This window comes from Doryrhamphus excisus, unplaced genomic scaffold (assembly GCF_030265055.1).
Source record: "Doryrhamphus excisus isolate RoL2022-K1 unplaced genomic scaffold, RoL_Dexc_1.0 HiC_scaffold_24, whole genome shotgun sequence".
Taxonomy (NCBI): Eukaryota; Metazoa; Chordata; class Actinopteri; order Syngnathiformes; family Syngnathidae; genus Doryrhamphus; species Doryrhamphus excisus.
The window spans coordinates 1,561,259-1,578,856 of record NW_026652242.1 but is presented as its reverse complement, the minus strand read 5'-3'; the positions used below and the strand labels follow the sequence as shown (position 1 = coordinate 1,578,856).

The 17,598-nt window shown below is 46.6% G+C and overlaps 13 non-coding genes across 13 annotated transcripts; 7 read left to right on the top strand and 6 right to left on the bottom strand.

Annotated features, from left to right (window-relative positions):
• The first annotated feature begins 416 nt into the window (after positions 1 to 416).
• On the top strand, positions 417 to 489 carry trnav-cac (transfer RNA valine (anticodon CAC)). Its single transcript has one exon. It is a non-coding gene; the product is annotated as a tRNA-Val (tRNA).
• Positions 490 to 1,012: 523 nt separating this feature from the next.
• On the top strand, positions 1,013 to 1,094 carry trnal-cag (transfer RNA leucine (anticodon CAG)). Its single transcript has one exon. It is a non-coding gene; the product is annotated as a tRNA-Leu (tRNA).
• A 631-nt stretch (positions 1,095 to 1,725) lies between these two features.
• On the top strand, positions 1,726 to 1,812 carry trnay-gua (transfer RNA tyrosine (anticodon GUA)). Its single transcript is given in 2 exon segments — positions 1,726 to 1,762; positions 1,777 to 1,812. It is a non-coding gene; the product is annotated as a tRNA-Tyr (tRNA).
• Positions 1,813 to 2,149: 337 nt separating this feature from the next.
• trnaq-cug (transfer RNA glutamine (anticodon CUG)) lies at positions 2,150 to 2,221 on the top strand. Its single transcript has one exon. It is a non-coding gene; the product is annotated as a tRNA-Gln (tRNA).
• A 3,703-nt stretch (positions 2,222 to 5,924) lies between these two features.
• Positions 5,925 to 5,996, bottom strand: trnaq-cug (transfer RNA glutamine (anticodon CUG)). Its single transcript has one exon. It is a non-coding gene; the product is annotated as a tRNA-Gln (tRNA).
• A 2,091-nt stretch (positions 5,997 to 8,087) lies between these two features.
• trnal-cag (transfer RNA leucine (anticodon CAG)) lies at positions 8,088 to 8,169 on the bottom strand. The gene has a single exon. It is a non-coding gene; the product is annotated as a tRNA-Leu (tRNA).
• A 435-nt stretch (positions 8,170 to 8,604) lies between these two features.
• Positions 8,605 to 8,677, bottom strand: trnav-aac (transfer RNA valine (anticodon AAC)). The gene has a single exon. It is a non-coding gene; the product is annotated as a tRNA-Val (tRNA).
• Positions 8,678 to 9,288: 611 nt separating this feature from the next.
• trnav-cac (transfer RNA valine (anticodon CAC)) lies at positions 9,289 to 9,361 on the bottom strand. Its single transcript has one exon. It is a non-coding gene; the product is annotated as a tRNA-Val (tRNA).
• Positions 9,362 to 11,454: 2,093 nt separating this feature from the next.
• On the bottom strand, positions 11,455 to 11,541 carry trnay-gua (transfer RNA tyrosine (anticodon GUA)). The gene is given in 2 exon segments: positions 11,455 to 11,490; positions 11,505 to 11,541. It is a non-coding gene; the product is annotated as a tRNA-Tyr (tRNA).
• A 624-nt stretch (positions 11,542 to 12,165) lies between these two features.
• Positions 12,166 to 12,247, bottom strand: trnal-cag (transfer RNA leucine (anticodon CAG)). The gene has a single exon. It is a non-coding gene; the product is annotated as a tRNA-Leu (tRNA).
• A 119-nt stretch (positions 12,248 to 12,366) lies between these two features.
• On the top strand, positions 12,367 to 12,439 carry trnak-cuu (transfer RNA lysine (anticodon CUU)). Its single transcript has one exon. It is a non-coding gene; the product is annotated as a tRNA-Lys (tRNA).
• Positions 12,440 to 13,427: 988 nt separating this feature from the next.
• Positions 13,428 to 13,499, top strand: trnae-cuc (transfer RNA glutamic acid (anticodon CUC)). Its single transcript has one exon. It is a non-coding gene; the product is annotated as a tRNA-Glu (tRNA).
• Positions 13,500 to 14,576: 1,077 nt separating this feature from the next.
• Positions 14,577 to 14,740, top strand: LOC131111115 (U1 spliceosomal RNA). Its single transcript, XR_009121112.1, has one exon. It is a non-coding gene; the product is annotated as a U1 spliceosomal RNA (small nuclear RNA).
• Positions 14,741 to 17,598: the final 2,858 nt, after the last annotated feature.

Here is a 17,598-nt window from a genome sequence, read left to right as displayed (position 1 = left end):
TAACAAAAGCCAGCTATATACACAAATAGGAAACATGGCCGTGTGTATGTGGGACATACACCTGATCAAAGAGGGATGATTGGCAGCTCCCTCACACATGCAATCAATCAAAGTATAAGGTACGATGTCGGAGATCAAGAACGCTTTTGTTGGCAAAAAAAAGCCATAACATACCATGTGGAGAATACAGGTATCAAACCCACTATCTCCTGCATGTAAAGCAAGAGCTCTGTCCTTTGAGTTCATTCCCGCCGGTGCACAAGAAGGCTGCCACAGTTTCTGCAACACCAAAACACTAATTAAGACTCATTTGGAGTCAGCCCCAATCTGCCCCCACTTCGGACACATCGTCGTGTTTCATTGTTTGGCAACTGCTTTGTGACTTCACCAGTCCCCTTAAAAGCCCCTTCCTTCAGGTTTCCATAGTGTAGTGGTTATCACGTTTGCCTCACACACAAAAGGTCCCCAGTTCAAAACTGGGTGGAAACATGGCCTTTCAAGACCTCCTTTTACAAAAAAATCAAGATGACAAATAAGAACAAGGATATGTGCTTGATGTCTGAAGGTGTGTACACGAGCATCCATCCCCAGTTTGGACACACAATCCATATTTCCCGGATGACTGATGGGCTAGGAATACATAACAGGTCGGTGTTCGAGGACCTGATGGACCGCGAGGGTTCATCACGTAAAAGAAATTCAGAAAAATAAGAAGGCCCACAACCCCTAAGGCATTTAAAAACCATTAAGAGAACCTTCAAATGGATCCTGAAACATACAGGCAAAGATATCTTTCAGATGTATCAATAAAAATGCTGAATCGCCCAATATGGGGCTCGAACCCACAACCATGAGATTAAGAGTCTCATGCTCTACGGCTGAGCTAATCAGGGCTTTTGCTGTTCTAGATATAATTTTTTGTTCTGTTTTTATTGATGCGGCCATCCTGATGTTTGATCAATTCCACAGCTGACCTAGTTTCTCAGGGAACAGAAGGAGCGAGACCTGTAGGGTCAGGATGGCCGAGTGGTCGAAGGCGCTGCATTCAGGTTGCAGTCTCTAATGAGGCGTGTGTTCAAATCCCACTTCTGACAGTGCGGGGCCGCAAGTCTTTCCAGTTCCAGTTAAAAGCCCGGCTCCTCATGTAGTTTCCATAAAGTACCAAGGTATTGTCCTGTTGCCCTTGTATTTTGAGGGCAAAAGGAGGCGTTTGCAAGAGGACCTCAGACCTGGTCACCTGAACAGGGACTTGAATCCGGGACACTCAGATCAAAAGTTTCATGTTCGGGACCAAATGGTCCTTCGAGCCGAATATCTTCCCAGTGACCTGCAAGATCCAGAGGGAGGCAGGGATGTTCTGTGCCTCCATTGTCGAGGCGGCAGTGGCCCTAAGGTGGTCAGGGCCTGTCGTGGCGGTAATCCTAGAACCCGTTGGTGGATACCGTTGGTGAGGGATGCCGTCAAGCTGAAGGAGTTCTATTGGGCCTTTTTGGCTCATGGGACTTCAGCTGACAGGAACCGACAGACCAAGCGGTCCGCGGCTTTGGCATTCGCTGAGGCAAAAACTCTGACATGGGAGGAGTTTGGAGAAGCCATGGAGAAGGACTTCCGGACGACTTCGAAGAGATTCTGGACCACCATCCGGCGTCTCAGGAAAGGAAAGCAGTACACAGTGAAGACGCTGTCAAACGCTTGGCTGTACTCATTTGCCTCAAAACAGCAAGACCTTCGATAGCTCATTTGGAAGAGCGGAGGACTGTAGTGGTTCAAGCTGGCATCCTTAGGTCGCTGGTTCAAGTCCGGCTCGAAGGACAAGCTGTTTCTTATGTTATGTCTGCCAGGAAAGAATGGCAATACCTTCTTGTCTGAAGGACCTCCACTTCCCTGTCAATGGAGTTGGACTTGAGTCTTTGTCACGCAGTCTGAAATTGGCAAACGGAGTAATTCTGATTGAGTGATCATTTGAGTGTCTATTTGAATACGTTTCATCTCAACTCCTGTTGGGAAAGGACAGCCATTTCCGTGAGAGCACAAGACCCCTGGATTGTACCCGAAAATACTTTGCGCTCAACAGAGAGTAAAGTTGTTGTCCTGGTTTGCAAAGCCTCCATTGTAACGCCAGAAGGTGCCAGTCACATTCAAAACAAAGGGTTCCATGGTGTAATGGTTAGCACTCTGGACTCTGAATCCAGTGGTCCAAGTTCAAGTCTTGGTGGAACCTACTTGCCCTGAAGCAATTGAGTGTTTGGACTGAGTCTTCCTGTAAGAGTATGATGACTTATTGACTTACTCTACAAATCAGTGGTAACTGTGGATCAGGATGAGGTCCCCAACCGACGCCAATGTCTGTGACAGCTGATGTCAAGGATCAGCTGATCAGAAGATACTTGGTTTGTGTGCGGGGCCACAAGTCTTTCCAGTTCCAGTTAAAAGCCAGTCTCCTCATGTAGTTTCCGTAGAGTACCAAGGGATTATCCTGTTGCCCTCGTAGTTTGAGGGCAAAAAGGAGGCGTTTGCAAGTGGACTTCAGACCTGGTCACCTGAACAGGGACTTGAATCCAGTTTCATGTTCAGGTGACTGGCTCAACCTTTGTCTTGTCTGACCATGAACAAGATATTTGGCTTGTCCATGTGGGCTGTTTAAGACCTCAGTCCATCTTGGAGGTGGAAATTTCGGGACCAGGGCTTCTTCATCTCAACAAGGACAAGTCTAGAGAACACGGCCAGGATTAGGTTTGGGGTATTTGTCTGACGCTGATGGATAGATCCTGGACTCAATTCTGATCCCAACATCTTTTCGACAAAAAATGTATTACGGAAAAGGATTCCTATGAGAATGCAGGTATCAATTCTGCTACTTCTCACATGCTAAGCGAGCGCTCTACCGTTTGAGCTAATTCCCCTGCTGTTGCAGCGTTGGCAGAGAAGGTCCAGTCTCAGAACTATTTTGGTTCCTTTGCTGGACTACGTCAAAGCGACACAGTCTCTGCCTTTCAGAGTGCTCCCATAAAGCAGTCCCTGGTGGTCTAGTGGCTAGGATTCGCAGCTCTCACCGCCGCGGCATTGGTTCGCTTCCCGGTCAAAGAATTGAGATTTGGATAGGTTTTGACTGGAGATAGAGTCGCCAGATGGTCAACCTCCCACCTGTAGGCAGACTCGTCGCCCACATTACTGAGGCCACATCGGCGATGACGACAGGACTTGGCACAGACATAGCTTCACCCTTCCCCCACTTTTGGCACCAACTGAAAAAGCAAGAACCAAAAACTCTGACTTGGAGGTGCTGATTGCTGCTTCCAGTTGCTTCCTATTCGTCTGTGAGCAACACTTGAATTTTAGAGTCAGGTTCATTGAAAAGGTTTGCAAGCTAGCCAGGACCAGCGGCATCCACCTGCAGGAGGATTTGGTGGTCCTTCTCCAACTGGACAACATCTGCCACAGTCCAGGGCGGTGGCAACTTCTGATTGGCCGGCCTATGCCGCATCTGCACAATCTGAAATATGTCAAAACAACTAGGCAGGAAGAGAAGGGGGCTTTTTGCAGCTGCGCCGTTCTAAGACGCGCTTAAAATGGTAGACCAACAGGGAGTATGATAATTAATCTCAAGTCTATAATTTATTGATGTGTTTTATTCGTATTTCTGTCGTCAGTCGCTTCAGGATGACAGCAGTTCGCAGATAGCGCTTAAAGATGACCCTAACCGTTCGACCGAGGACCAACCCAAATTCTCCACTCAAAACCTGTCCAAATGTCAGTTTCCTGACCGGGAATCGAACGTTATGGCTGCACTCTGAGAGACTGTGTCACTTTGACGTACTCCAGCAAAGGAACCAAAATAGTTGTTAGACTGGACCTTCTCTGCCAACGCTGCTCCAGCAGGGGAATTAGCTCAAATGGTAAAGCGCTCGCTTAGCATGTGAAAGGTAGTGGGATCAATGCATTCTACATAATCTCTTTTGTTTTTTGTGATGAAATTTTCCCAAGTAGCGCTTGCTTAGCATGTGAGAGGTAGGGGGATCAATGCCCACAGTCTCCAAGGAGTTATTTGCCCTTTGTAGAAGAGAAGTTGGGATTGGATCTACATCCGACAAATACCTTAAACCAGAACAAAATTCTCAGCGATGACTGAACATCTTGCTCCTTCTGTTCCCTGAGAAACTAGGACAGCTGAGGAATTGATCAAACATCAGGAAGGCAACATCAATAACAACAAAAAAAAAATGATGTTCAGGGCATAAAAAGGCCCGATTAGCTCAGTCGGTAGAGAATGAGACTCTTAATCTCAGTGTCCTTTGTTCGAGCCCCACATTGGGCGATTCGGCACTTTTATTGATACATCTTGAAGGTGATTATTCATTATATTGTTTTAATTTATTATACTCATCTCACAGTTTGTCTTGATACACCCACATGCCCGCATGGCTGCACTCTGAAAGGCAGAGACTGTGTCGCTTTGATGTACTCCAGCAAAGGAACCAAAATAGTTATGAGACTGGACCTTCCCTGCCAACAGCAGCGGAATTAGCTCAAATGGTAGAGCGCTCGCTTAGCATGTGAGAGGTTGCGGGATCAATGCCCGCATTCTCCATAGTCTCTTCTGTTTTTTGTGATTAAATGTTCCAAGTACCGAACACTAATCTGGGCCCCAATCCCGATATCTAGGCCAAATACAGCCATAGGTATCACCCTAAACCCAGTCCTAACTGCATTCTCCAGTCTAGCACCTTGTCTTGTCTTGTTTTGGGATCAATGCCCGCAGTCTCCTAGGAGTTCTTTGCCTTTTGTAGAATAGATGTTGGGATTGGATCTACCCCTTAGCATTCGACAAATACCCCAAACCCGGGGAATTGCCTCAAATGGTAAAGTGCTTGCTTAGCATGCGAGAAGTAGCAGAATCCATACCCGCATTCTCCAAGGAATCCTTTGTATTTTGTAAAAGAGATGTCGGGATCGGAAATGAGTCCACGATCGATCCCTCAGCATCAGACAAATACCCCAAACCTAATCCTGGCCATGTTCTGTAGACTAGTCTCTTGTCATGGCATAATGAAGAATCCCAGTCCGTGATTTATTGTTCTCAAGTAGCGCTTCAAGGTGACCCCAACCATTCCACCGAGGCCGAAGACAAATCCTATCTCCAGGAAAAACCAATCCAGCCGCAGCAGTGAGAGCACTGAATCCTAGCCACTAGACCACCAGGGACTGCTTTTGGTCTGCACTCAGACCACAGGAGGAAGATAAAAGAGATTGGTTTCACATTTAAAACTTCTCCTCACTGCCTGAACAAGGACTTGAACCCTGGACCCTCAGATTAAAAGTCTGATGCTCTACCAGCTTAGCTATCCAGGCCCTTGATAAACGAGGACAACTCAATGAAGACAAAATCTTCTGGCATACTGTACTTGTCCTTGCAGAGATGAAGAAGCCCCGGTCCCGAAATGTCCACCTCCAAGATGGACGGAGGTCTTAAACTGCCCACATGGACAAGCCAAATATCTTTTGGACAAAAAGAGTTCATGGTCAGACAAGACAAAGGTTGAGCCTGTCACCTCAACATGAAACGTTTGATCTGAGTGTCCGGGATTCAAGTCCCTGTTCAGGTGACCAGGTCTGAGGTCCACTTGCAAACGCCTCCGTTTTGCCCTCAAAATACGAGGGCAACAGGACAATCCCTTGGTACTTTATGGAAACTATATGAGGAGCCTGGCTTTTAACTGGAACTGGAAAGACTTGTGGCCCTGCACACAAACCAAGTATCCTCTGATCAGCTGATCCTTGACATCAGCTGTCACAGACATTGGCGTCGTTTGGGGACCTCATCCTGATCCATGGTTACCACTGATTTGTAGAGTAAATCAATAAGTCATCATATTCTTACTGTTAAGGAAGACACAGTCCAAACACTCGATTGCTGCAGGGCAAGTCGGTTCCACCAAGACTTGAACTTGGATCACTGGATTCAGAGTCCAGAGTGCTAACCATTATACCATGGAACCCTTTGTTTTGGATGACTGGCACCTTCTGGCATAACAATGGAGGCATTGCAAACCAGGACACCAACTTTACTCTTTGATGAGCGCAAAGTATTTTGGGGTACAATCCAAGGGTCTTGTGCTCTTATGGAAATAGCTGTCCTTTTCCAACAGGAGTTGAGATGAAACGTATTCAAATAGACAAACTGCATTGGCCACTCATTCAGAATTTCTCGGTTTGCCAATTTCAGACTGTGTGACAAAGACTCAAGTCCAACTCCATTGACAGGGAAGGTGAGGTCTTCAGAAAAGACGGTATTGCCATTCTTTCCAGACACAACATAAGCAAAAGGCTTGTCTTTCGAGACGGACTTGAACCAGCGACCTAAGGATGCCAGCTAGAACCACTACAGTCTTCCGCTCTTCCAACTGACCTATGGAAGGTCTTGTTGTTTTGGGGTGAGTGAGTACAGCCGGGCGTTCGACGATGTCTCATTGAGGTTCTCTAACGCGCTGTGGCTGGGAATGCCACTATGGACAGGATTTGGATTAGATAATCAAGTATTGTGGTGGAGAGTCTGAGGTGGAAAGTCTCAGGTGGAGACTTTCTGATCAAATTCAGAGGTCATCAGTTGGTCCCGAAAACTGTCTGGGCACTTTTTTCACGATGAAAGGTATGAAAACAGCCCTGCTGCATTGGCCAGGAATCAGATCCGGGTCTCCCACGCGGATCGATCGTGGATTCATTTCCGGTCCCAACATCTCTTCTACAAAAGGCAAAGAACTCCCAGGAGACTGCGGACATTGATCCCACAAAAAGACAAGACAAGGTGCTAGACAGGAGAATGCTAGACAGGACAATGCTAGACAGGACTGGGTTTAGGGTGATACCTATAGCTGTATTTGGCCTCGATATCGGGATTGGGGCCCGGATTAGTGTTCGGTACTTGGGAACATTTAATCACAAAAAAGAAAAGTGCTTTTTGAGAATGCGGGCATTGATCCCGCTACCTCTCACATGCTAAGCAAGCGCTCTACCCTGCTGATGCATTGTTGGCAGAGAAGGTCCAGTCTCATTCCTATTTTGGTTCCTTTGCTGGAGTACGTCAACGCGACACAGTCTCTGCCTTTCTGACTGCAGCCACGATGCAGTCCCTGGTGCTCTAGTGGCGGATTTGGGTTGGTCCTTGGTCGAACAGTTCGGGTAATCTTGAAGCGCTATCTGTGAACTGCTGTCATCCTGAGGCGACTGAATAAAACATCAATAAATGATGGACTTGAGTTTCTGGTAAGTACTACACAACAAGATAAGGTGCTGGACTGGAGAAGGCAGTTAGGACTGGGTTTAGGGTTAGGCCTAAGGCTGTATTTGGCATAGAAATTGGTATTGGGGCTCAGATTATTGTTTGGTACATGGGAACAATAAATCACGGACTGGGTTTCTTCACTATTACATGACAAGAGACTGGTCTAGAGAACACGGCCAGGATTAGGTTTGGGGTATTTGTCTGATGCTGATGGATAGATCCTGAAATCAATTTTGTCATCTCTTCTACAAAAAACAGATTTTGGAAAAGGATTCCTTGGCGAATGCGGGTATCAATTCTGTAGGGTTACGATTCGGGTAGAGCAAACCCGTCTCACTAGAACAAGACCTCTCTCAATCTTTTTCTCCAAGTGCTCAGCTGTGTTGTACAATCTGACAGTCCTTTGATGCCAAGTCATTCCAGTCGTGGATAATGGACCTGACCAGGAAAATGCCAGCTGTGGGATTTCAACCAGTGATACAACTAATTTAACTAATTGATGTCCCTGCGAGAACAGCCACCTACATTCAGTGGACACTCAGCAGAGGAGGGGAAAAGATAGTTGGTCAAATTACAAGCCTAGCAAAGAGGGGCTTGTTTGTTCAATTCCTGCAGTCCTCTTCTGGTATTTCCATGAATCTGGTTTTCATACTTTTCATCCGAGGTCATGTTGAAGTACAAAGAGTGTTTTCCGGAGAAACGCAAGACCCCAGGATGCAATAGGTCTGCTTTGTACACTTTTCAGCAGCGGTCATGTTGAAAAGCACCCCTGGTTTACTGGGTGACGCCACTTCAAGATGCAAGAAGCTGTCAGAAGTGGGATTCGAGCCCACGCCTCATTAGAGACTGCAACCTGAATGCAGCGCCTTCGACCGCTCGGCCATCCTGACCCTCCAGGTTTTGCTCCTTCTCTCCCCTGAGAAACTAGGTCAGTTGTGGAATTGATCAAACATCAGGATGGCCACATCAATAAAAACAGAACAAAAAATGATATCTAGAGCAGAAAAAGGCCCGGTTAGCTCAGTCAGTAGAGCATGAGACTCTTAATCTCATGGTAGTTGGTTGGAGCCCCACATTGGGTGATTCAGCACTTTTACATCTGAAAGATATCTTTCATGTTGAAAATTGTTCAACATGCAGAAAACATTTCATTCCAAATACACAAAAACAAGTCCTTTGACCAAAGGCCTGGGGGCTCACTTCGTAGGGCATCAGACTTTAAATCTGAGTGTCAAGAGTTCAAGTCCCTTCAGAGATCAAGCACATGTCCTTGTTCCTATTTGTCACCTTAACTTTTTTTTGTAAAAGAAGGACTTGAATGGCCATGTTTCCACCCAGTTTCGAACTGGGGACCTTTTGCGTGTTAGGCAAACGTGATAACCGCTACACTATGGAAACCTGAAGGAAGGGGCTTTTAAGGGGACTGAGCTCAATTTTATTCCACACATTAAAAATGTTACAAAAACAGGATTTTATTTTTCATTTAAAGAATACAGCCAGAGTCCGCCCGTTCCTCTCTCGGGCAAATAGAGAGATGCTGATGCATGCTTTTATTTCCAGTCGTATTGACTATTGCAATGCCCTGCTTTCTGGTCTTCCTAAAAGAAACATCACAAGTCTACAACTTTTACAGAACAACTTTTGCTGCACGTGTGCTGACGAGGACCAGAAGGCAGGCGCATATTACACCGCTTCTAAAATCACTGCATTGGCTCCCTGTATGTTTCAGGATCCATTTGAAGGTTCTCTTAATGGTTTTTAAATGCCTTGGGGGTTGTGGGCCTTCTTATTTTTTCTGAATTTCTTTTACGTTATGAACCCTCGCGGTCCATCAGGTCCTCCAACACCGACCTGTTATGTATTCCCAGCCCATCAGTCATCCGGGAAATATGGATTGTGTGTCCAAACTGGGGATGGATGCTCGTGGACACACCTTCAGACATCAAGCACATATCCTTGTTCCATTTTGTCATCTTGATTTTTTTGTAAAAGGAGGTCTTGGAAGGCCATGTTTCCACCCAGTTTCGAACTGGGGACCTTGTGCGTGTGAGGCAAACGTGATAACCACTACACTATGGAAACCTGAAGGATGGGGCTTTTAAGGGGACTGGTGAAGTCACAGAGCAGTTGCCAAACAATGAAACACGACGATGTGTCCAAAGTGGGGGCAGATTGACAATTGTCCAAATGGATAAAGATTTCTCCTTTGTAGGGAAAATTGTTCCAGAAATAATGGGCTTTTCTTCAACAAAACAAGACAGCACAATCGCGGCTTGAAAGAAACACCTTAGCCACCCTCGGGGTCACTTTGATATCTTGGTGGACTCAACTTGTGCCCTTGGAGTCAATGGTTTGTAACCTCCTCTAACATTGTCTGGATGGCTGGATGTCTGGCCTTTTGAAGAATGAAGCTAAGGTCCTTTCAGCCAGCCAATAAGCCTTTTCAAACTATTTGCCAAGTCACAACATAAACAGGGATTTTTCTGAAAACCGGTCTTGAACCAGGGACCTTTAGAACTTCAGTCTAACGTTCTCCTAAGTGAGTATTTCAGCTTCTAAGGTGGTGTTTTGCTTTTTCAGTCGTGGGTAAAAGTGGGGGCAGGGTGAAGCTGTGTCTGTGCCACGTGTGTTGCTGTGTACCTGGTCCAGTGTGTTCTCAACTTGGGTTGGAATGTCCCCATGCCGGTAACGGGTGGGGAATACAGTCCGTTGATGAGGATAAGAGCTACAGAAAATCGGAAGGATTTCACTGGTTGAAGTCTCCAGCTACCATAAAAACGGTCATGGGCCACAAGCCTGTTCTGAATTCCGCTTTGGCCAATCAACACTACATCGACTCAGCAGCAGTCCTTGTTAGTATAGTGGCCAGTATCTCCGCCTGTCACATGGAAGATTACGCGGTTCGATTCCCAGACGTGGAGTTCCTGTTTTGTGTGTCACGTTGAACCTTGAGCAGGGTTGCGGTTGCAACAACCAGTCCGGGAGAACAAGACCTCTATTCATCTTCTTCTCCAAGTGCTCAGCTGTGTTGTACAATCTGACAGTCCTTTGCTACCAAATCATTCCAGTCGTGGATAATGGAGCTGACAAGGAAAATGACAGCTGTGGGATTTCAACCAGTGGCTCCTGAGCGAAAGGAGCCTTAATCTGGTGCTTCAGACCACTCATCCACCCAACCCAAAACGGTGCCCTGATCAGGAAAAAACTGTGACCTTGTGAGGTTCGCTGACAACGGAGGACACTGAAATGGAGCCGCACAAAGGAGGGTACCTGCACTGTTTACGTGTCCGTCGACCAGGTAGACCGGGATTCGATTGGCGGACTTGGAATTGTTTTCATGTGCAGTGACAGCAGTTCACAGACAGCACTGAAAGATGACCCGAACCGTTCGGCCGAGGACCAAGACAAATCCTTTCTCCAGTCAAAACCTAACCAAATGTCAGTTCCCTGACCGGGAATCAAACAACGGCCGCGGTGGTGAGAGCACCAAGTCCCAGCCACTAGACAACCAGGGACTGCATCATGTCTGCACTCTGAAAGGCAGAGACTGTGTCGCTTTGACGTACTCCAGCAAAGGAACCAAAATAGTTCTGAGACTGGACCTTCTCTGCCAACACTGCATCAGCAGGGGAATTAGCTCAAATGGTAGAGCGCTCGCTTAGCATGTGAGAGGTAGCGGGATCAACGCCCGCATTCTCCATAAACTCCTTTGTTTTTTGATGAAATGTTCCCAAGTAGCGAATACTAATCCGGGCCCCAATCCCGATATCTAGGCCAAATACAGCCATAGGTATCACCCTAAACTGGATTCAGAATCCAGAGTGCTAACCATGGAACCCTTTGTTTTGGATGTGACTGGCACCTTCTGGCGTAACAATGGAGGCTTTGCAAACCAGGACAACAACTTTACTCTCTGATGAGCGCAAAGTATTTTCGGGTACAATCCAGGGGTCTTGTGCTCTCATGGAAATGGCTGTTCTTTTCCAACAGGAGTTGAGATGAAACGTATTCAAATAGACACTCAAATGATCACTCAATCAGAATTACTCTGTTTGCCAATTTCAGACTGCGTGACAAAGACTCAAGTCCAACTCCATTGACAGGGAAGCGGAGGTCCTTCAGACAAGACGGTATTGCCATTCTTTGCCGGCAGACATAACACAAGAAACAGCTTGTCCTTCGAGCCGGACTTGAACCAGCGACCTAAGGATGCCAGCTTGAACCACTACAGTCCTCCGCTCTTCCAACTGAGCTATCGAAGGTCTTGTTGCTTTGGTGCGAATGAGTACAGCCAAGCGTTTGACAGCGTCTTCACTGTGTACTGCTTTCCTTTCCTGAGACGCCGGATCCAGAATCTCTTCGAAGCCGTCCGGAAGTCCTTCTCCATGGCATCTCCAAACTCCTCCCATGTCAGAGTTTTTGGCTCAGCGAATGCCAAAGCCGCGGACCGCTTGGCCTGTCGGTTCCTGTCAGCTGAAGTCCCATGAGCCAAAAAGGCCCAATAGAACTCCTTCAGCTTGACGGCATCCCTCACCAATGGTATCCACCAACGGGTTCTAGGATTACCGCCACGACAGGCCCTGACCACCTTAGGGCCACTGCCGCCTCGACAATGGAGGCACAGAACATCCCTGCCTCCCTCTGGATCTTGCAGGTCACTGGGAAGATATTCGGCTCGAAGGACCATTTGGTCCCGAACATGAAACTTTTGATCTGAGTGTCCCGGATTCAAGTCCCTGTTCAGGTGACCAGGTCTGAGGTCCTCTTGCAAACGCCTCCTTTGCCCTCAAAATACAAGGACAACAGGACAATACCTTGGTACTTTATGGAAACTACATGAGGAGCCGGGCTTTTAACTGGAACTGGAAAGACTTGCGGCCCCGCACTGTCAGAAGTGGGATTTGAACCCACGCCTCATTAGAGACTGCAACCTGAATGCAGCGCCTTCGACCGCTCGTCCATCCTGACCCTCCAGGTCTCGCTCCTTCTGTTCCCTGAGAAACTAGGTCAGCTGTGGAATTGATCAAACATCAGGATGGCCACATCAATAAAAACAGAACAAAAAATGATATCTAGAGCAGCAAAAGGCCTGATTAGCTCAGTCGGTAGAGCATGAGACTCTTAATCTCATGGTCGTGGGTTCGAGCCCCATATTGGGCGATTCAGCACTTTTATTGATACATCTGAAAGATATCTTTCCTGTTGAAAACTGTTCAACATGCAGAAAACATTTCATTCCAAATACACAAAAACAAGTCTTTTGACCAAAGGCCTGGGGGCTCACTTCGTAGGGCATCAGACTTTAAATCTGAGTGTCAAGAGTTCAAGTCCCTTCAGAGATCAAGCACAAGTCCTTGTTCCTATTTGTCACCTTAACTTTTTTTGTAAAAGAAAGACTTGAATGGCCATGTTTCCACCCAGTTTCGAACTGGGGACCTTCTGCGTGTTAGGCAAACGTGATAACCGCTACACTATTGTTAGGGTTAAACCCAAAACATTATCACCCACTGTGAAAGAAGACACAAAGACGTGAGATATAGGCTTGCAAGGAGAGTGATCAGAGACTGTTCAGTAACATTCATCCAACCTACTCTGAAAACAGTCTCTGCTCTCCTTCTTTTTATTAATTAGAGTTTAGGTGTGCCCTATTACATAGGTCTCAATCGTCTAAGGGAGGGGGAACAGTTCACACGGTTGAGACTGGTTTCAACATCAAGCATATTTTGAGAAAGCAAAGACAGATAGGAGACATCAAGCTTATTTTGAGAAAGCAGAATGTCTCAAGGAGACATCTTGTTATTGAGTGTCTAAAGAAATGTGATGAGTTGTGCAAACGTGTGATCTATGTGCATGTAATAGTAACTTGGATAATATGAAGTAAGCTTATTGAATGTGCTTTATTCCAACAATATGTGTTTCAAAAACATTGTGCATTTGGACATTTGCGGGGCTAAGAAAACAGACCACATTAGCAAAACAAAAGAGGTTCGGGTCTAACATTTAAGGGAAGCGCTCTACTATCTGAGGTAATTCCCCTGCTGCTGCAATGTTGGCAGAGAAGGTCCAGTCTCAGAACTATTTTGGTTCCTTTGCTGGAGTACGTCAAAGTGACACTGTCTCTGCCTTGCTGAGTGCAGACATAAGGCAGTTCCTGGTGGTCTAGTGGCTAGGACTCGGCGCTCTCACCGCCGCGGCCCGGGTTCGATTCCCGGTCAGGGAATTGACATTTGGGTAGGTTTTGACTGGAGATAGGATTTGTCTTCGGCCTCAGTCGAATGGTCGGGGTCATCTTGAAGCACAAACCGTTGTCATCCTGACGCGACTGACAACAGAAATATAAACAAAACATGGACACACAATGGACAACACAATAAGACAAGGTCCTCGACTGAGAATGCTGTCAGGACTGGGTTTAGGGTGAGACAGAGCATTTGTCGGATGCTCAGGGATAGATCCTTGTTAGAATAAAATGTAGATAGAATGAATATAGCATCAGTTATCACCCTTATATCCATTTGCTTAGACAATAGAAAGAGCGTTTGAATGTGCTGAAGAAGAAATGTTCCTGTGACCCTGATCAGAGACCCCCAGCAACCCCCAGGTCCTGGATGTGCCTGGATGCGCCAACCGCAACCCTGCAGATGTTCACGTTAATCCTGCAAGAACGTGTCAAGATAAGAACTCATAAAACAATAGAAGTAATACACACACATACACACACATACACATAGAGAAACAAATACAGCTCGTGCAACTGCCACCACTAGAGTTGCATGACCATGTAGTAGGGACCCCCAAAAGAGAATAAATAAAGAGGAGTTTGAACTGCATACTCAGTGGAGCGGCATGTCACTGGGTATGTGGTTTCACTCTCCTCGCTGCGAGTAACTTTGAATATTGTTGTCTGTCTCTTCTGTATTTAAGTGTTTTTACAAGTGTCACAGGAGTTTGAACCTGACAACCCACTGACTCACAACGACCTTGCACATCTACACGTGTCAGGGTTCAACATATTGGCCTCTCATGTTACATGGTGTGACTAGGGACGTGGAGTCAGTACTTCAGTCTCCGCATTGAACGTCTGCAGCAACTGCCCTAAGCCACTTGCTGCCGCTGCCTTTGCTCAGAATGAAGTCACAAGAGTGCCATACAGACTGACTCCTTGAGATAACCAGAGTCCTGTCTCTGAATTTGGACACAGGTCAAGTGGCTGGGCTTGTTGTGGGCGACCTGATGAGACCACCACTCAGCATGTGGCATGTGCGAGAGACTAGTCCGGGCGGGACCGGTGCAACTCATACTTACCTGCCAGGGGAGATACCATGATCAAGAAGGTGGTTCACCCAGGGCGAGGCTCAGCCATTGCACATGGGTTGAGCTGACCTCTGCGAATTCCCCAAATGCGGGAATCTCGACTGCATAATTTGTGGTAGTGGGGGACTGCGTTCGCGCTCCCCCCTTATCCCGTGTTTAAAACAAGAGGCAGGTGCAGCACCGCGCCAAGCTCCTTGGCTTGCGAGTGCAGCCAGACCGAGCAAGAAACGACCAGCCCAGCACTACCAATGCTTGCTGGAAAGGTCTGCCCGTCCACGGGAGACAACCAACCAGCCGTGAGGCCGATCTGCTCTCAGTCAGGAAACCTCAATGAGAAACGGCAACAAGACAGAGAAAGAGCGTCGGCAACCATTTCGATTGATCTGAGTCTAAAGTTCAAGGTTTGCTCGCAGGCAAATTTGAAGCAGCGAGAATGAGCAATCCGCACCTCTGAGTAAGAGTTCATGGTTCTCACCCAAAAAACGATAGCTTGTAGCCGTAATCGTGTTGTTGTTTGTATTCTGTGTTCTGTCTGAGTCACGGCTGGTGTGTGTTGCTTTTTGCTGTTTTCTTGCCTGAAAGGACTTCTCGCTCAGCCAAAGCAAAGCCAGGTAAAAACGTAATAATTTGTACCTTTGTTGGAATAGTTGCATCTTGTGCCTGTAGTGACACTGCCTGCAGTGATGGTTATTTCACCACCACCACCTGCTCATACCCCATTGGAGCAGCAGCAACCACCTCCCGTGTCAAAAAACTCAAACAAAAACCATGTCTGTGCTGTGGCCAACCAAAATCAAAACATCAAGTGGATGGGACATCAACCACGACGTTCATCAACAAGGCCCTGTCAGATAATCTTATTGCTGCAGAAGGTCTGACAGACCCTAAGATGCCATTTAAAGATTTCAGTCAAACAGACTTCTTCCAGCGAGAGGTGGATGAGACAAGAAAGAGGGTGGAGGAAAAACAGCAGAAAAAGAGAAAGAGGGAGGAATCTCCTCCACCCCCTGTCCGAAAGTGCCTCTGCAGGATGCAGCTGAAGCAGGGCCGGAAAAGCCCCCGCATCCACACTGGCTTCAGAGAAGTACATCTACTGTCCTGCCAAAGTGTTCTCCATCTATAGAGAGCACAGGATGGAAAAAGAGATGAGCTGGAGGGAGTTCCAGGCCTCTCCGTTTTATGAAAAGGAGAAACAAAGGCGGCAAAATAAATGAACAATGTGTATATTCTTTATTCATAACTGCTTACATGTAGATTTTTTTTATTATTATTGAGAGTGTTCTTGAGTGTGGCAACCTGATAAATAAATATTCTTTGTGACATTGCATTGATTTTGTATTTTATTTCAAGCACTGCTATCAATATAAGCCTGATATGAATAGTTAGTAATTATATAGGGATTAATTGGAAAAAAATAATATTGTGGAGAAGAAAACTGTGACTTGACTGATGCCTTAGACGGGATTCAAATACCTGACTTCATTTCTCCAAAGTCTCTCTGCTTGTCTGACATCTGTCTCGCATCCTGATTGGCTGGCAGCAAATGTCAACAACACAAGCAATTGCACAGAGACTACATCAGCATCACTGCAGTAAGGTTTCAATAAGTTTCTACTTCTGACAGAAATGTGCAAATACTCAAGTGCTGTCCACCTTAACTGTCAGGTGGTCCGTCTCTTACGTTTCAGGTGTCATTCTGAGTTCTACCCTTTTGCAGGAAAAAGAGCCTTTGTACTTTTTCACATGAACTCTAAAGAAAGGTACAAGCTGATATACACTGCATTGGCTGGGAATTGGACCCGGGCCTCCCTCTTGGCAAGCGAGAATTCTACCACTGAACCACCAATGCCACATGGGTTTGTACTGTCGGAGAAAAGTGGCTGAGCCTATGCAAAGTGGCGCTGAATGACAAAACATCACAATGTCATAATCTTTGGATTCAAGCACCTTCTGGCGTAACGGGATCCACAACAATCATGTCAGGTGTGGATGCACCGTAGACTCGTTTTTGAAGGGCAAGTGACAAAAAGAGGTACGTGGCTCAAAATTCAGCTGCCAAAGTTTCACGGACCAAGCACCCAGGTACTGCTGGGATTTGAACCCAGGATCTCCTGTTTATTAGACAGGCACTTTCACCAGCTAAGCCATAGCGCCAGCTGAGCATGTCAACCTGGCAATGCTGCCTTTACTCTTCTAGACAGTAACTGCTTGCAACGTTGAGACAACGCCATTTGTCGTGTGTCATTCGGTCAGCAGGTGGGGAATCCCGTATATATTTGGCACCGATACAAAGGGTTTACCTATTGGGAAGAATGCAAGGGCTCTCCAAAAGAGTCCAACATAAGTGTCACACGAGGGTCTGGAAATGGTCCCTGGGACTGACACAAATAACTAGGTTGTTAATCTGGACTAACATAACATAATACCCACATGGGAAACAAAACGCAGAGTGTGTGAATGCCTTTTAAAAAGTGGCCCCTGGAGGGTCAGGGTGGCCGAGTGGTCGAAGGCACTGCCTTCAGATTGCAGTCTCGAATGAGGCGTGGGTTCGAATCCCACTAGTGACAGCTTCTTGCATCTTGAAGTGGCGTCACCCTTCATTCTAGAGTGGCCGAGGCTGTTACTCCTGGGCAGTAAACCAGGGGTGCTTTTCAAAATGTCTGCTGCTGAAAAGTGTACAAAGAAGACCTATTGTATCCCGGGGTCTTGCATTTCTCCTGAAAACAGGCTTTGTATCTCAACATGACCTCTGATAAAAAAAGTATGGAAATACCAGTAGAGGACTGCTGGAATTGGAACCAATGAGCCCCTCTTTGCTAGGCATGTAATTTGACCAACTACAGCATCGTGCCTGTGAAGCATGCAAACTTGACTTGAATGGTGCCTTTAGTAGAAAAGGAAATCCTGTGCATCTGGCACGGACACAAAAACAGTTCACCAATGGGGAAACATGTTCATACAAGGGAGGGAGACCAAAGTGTCAATTGTCACCAGCGAAACACCCT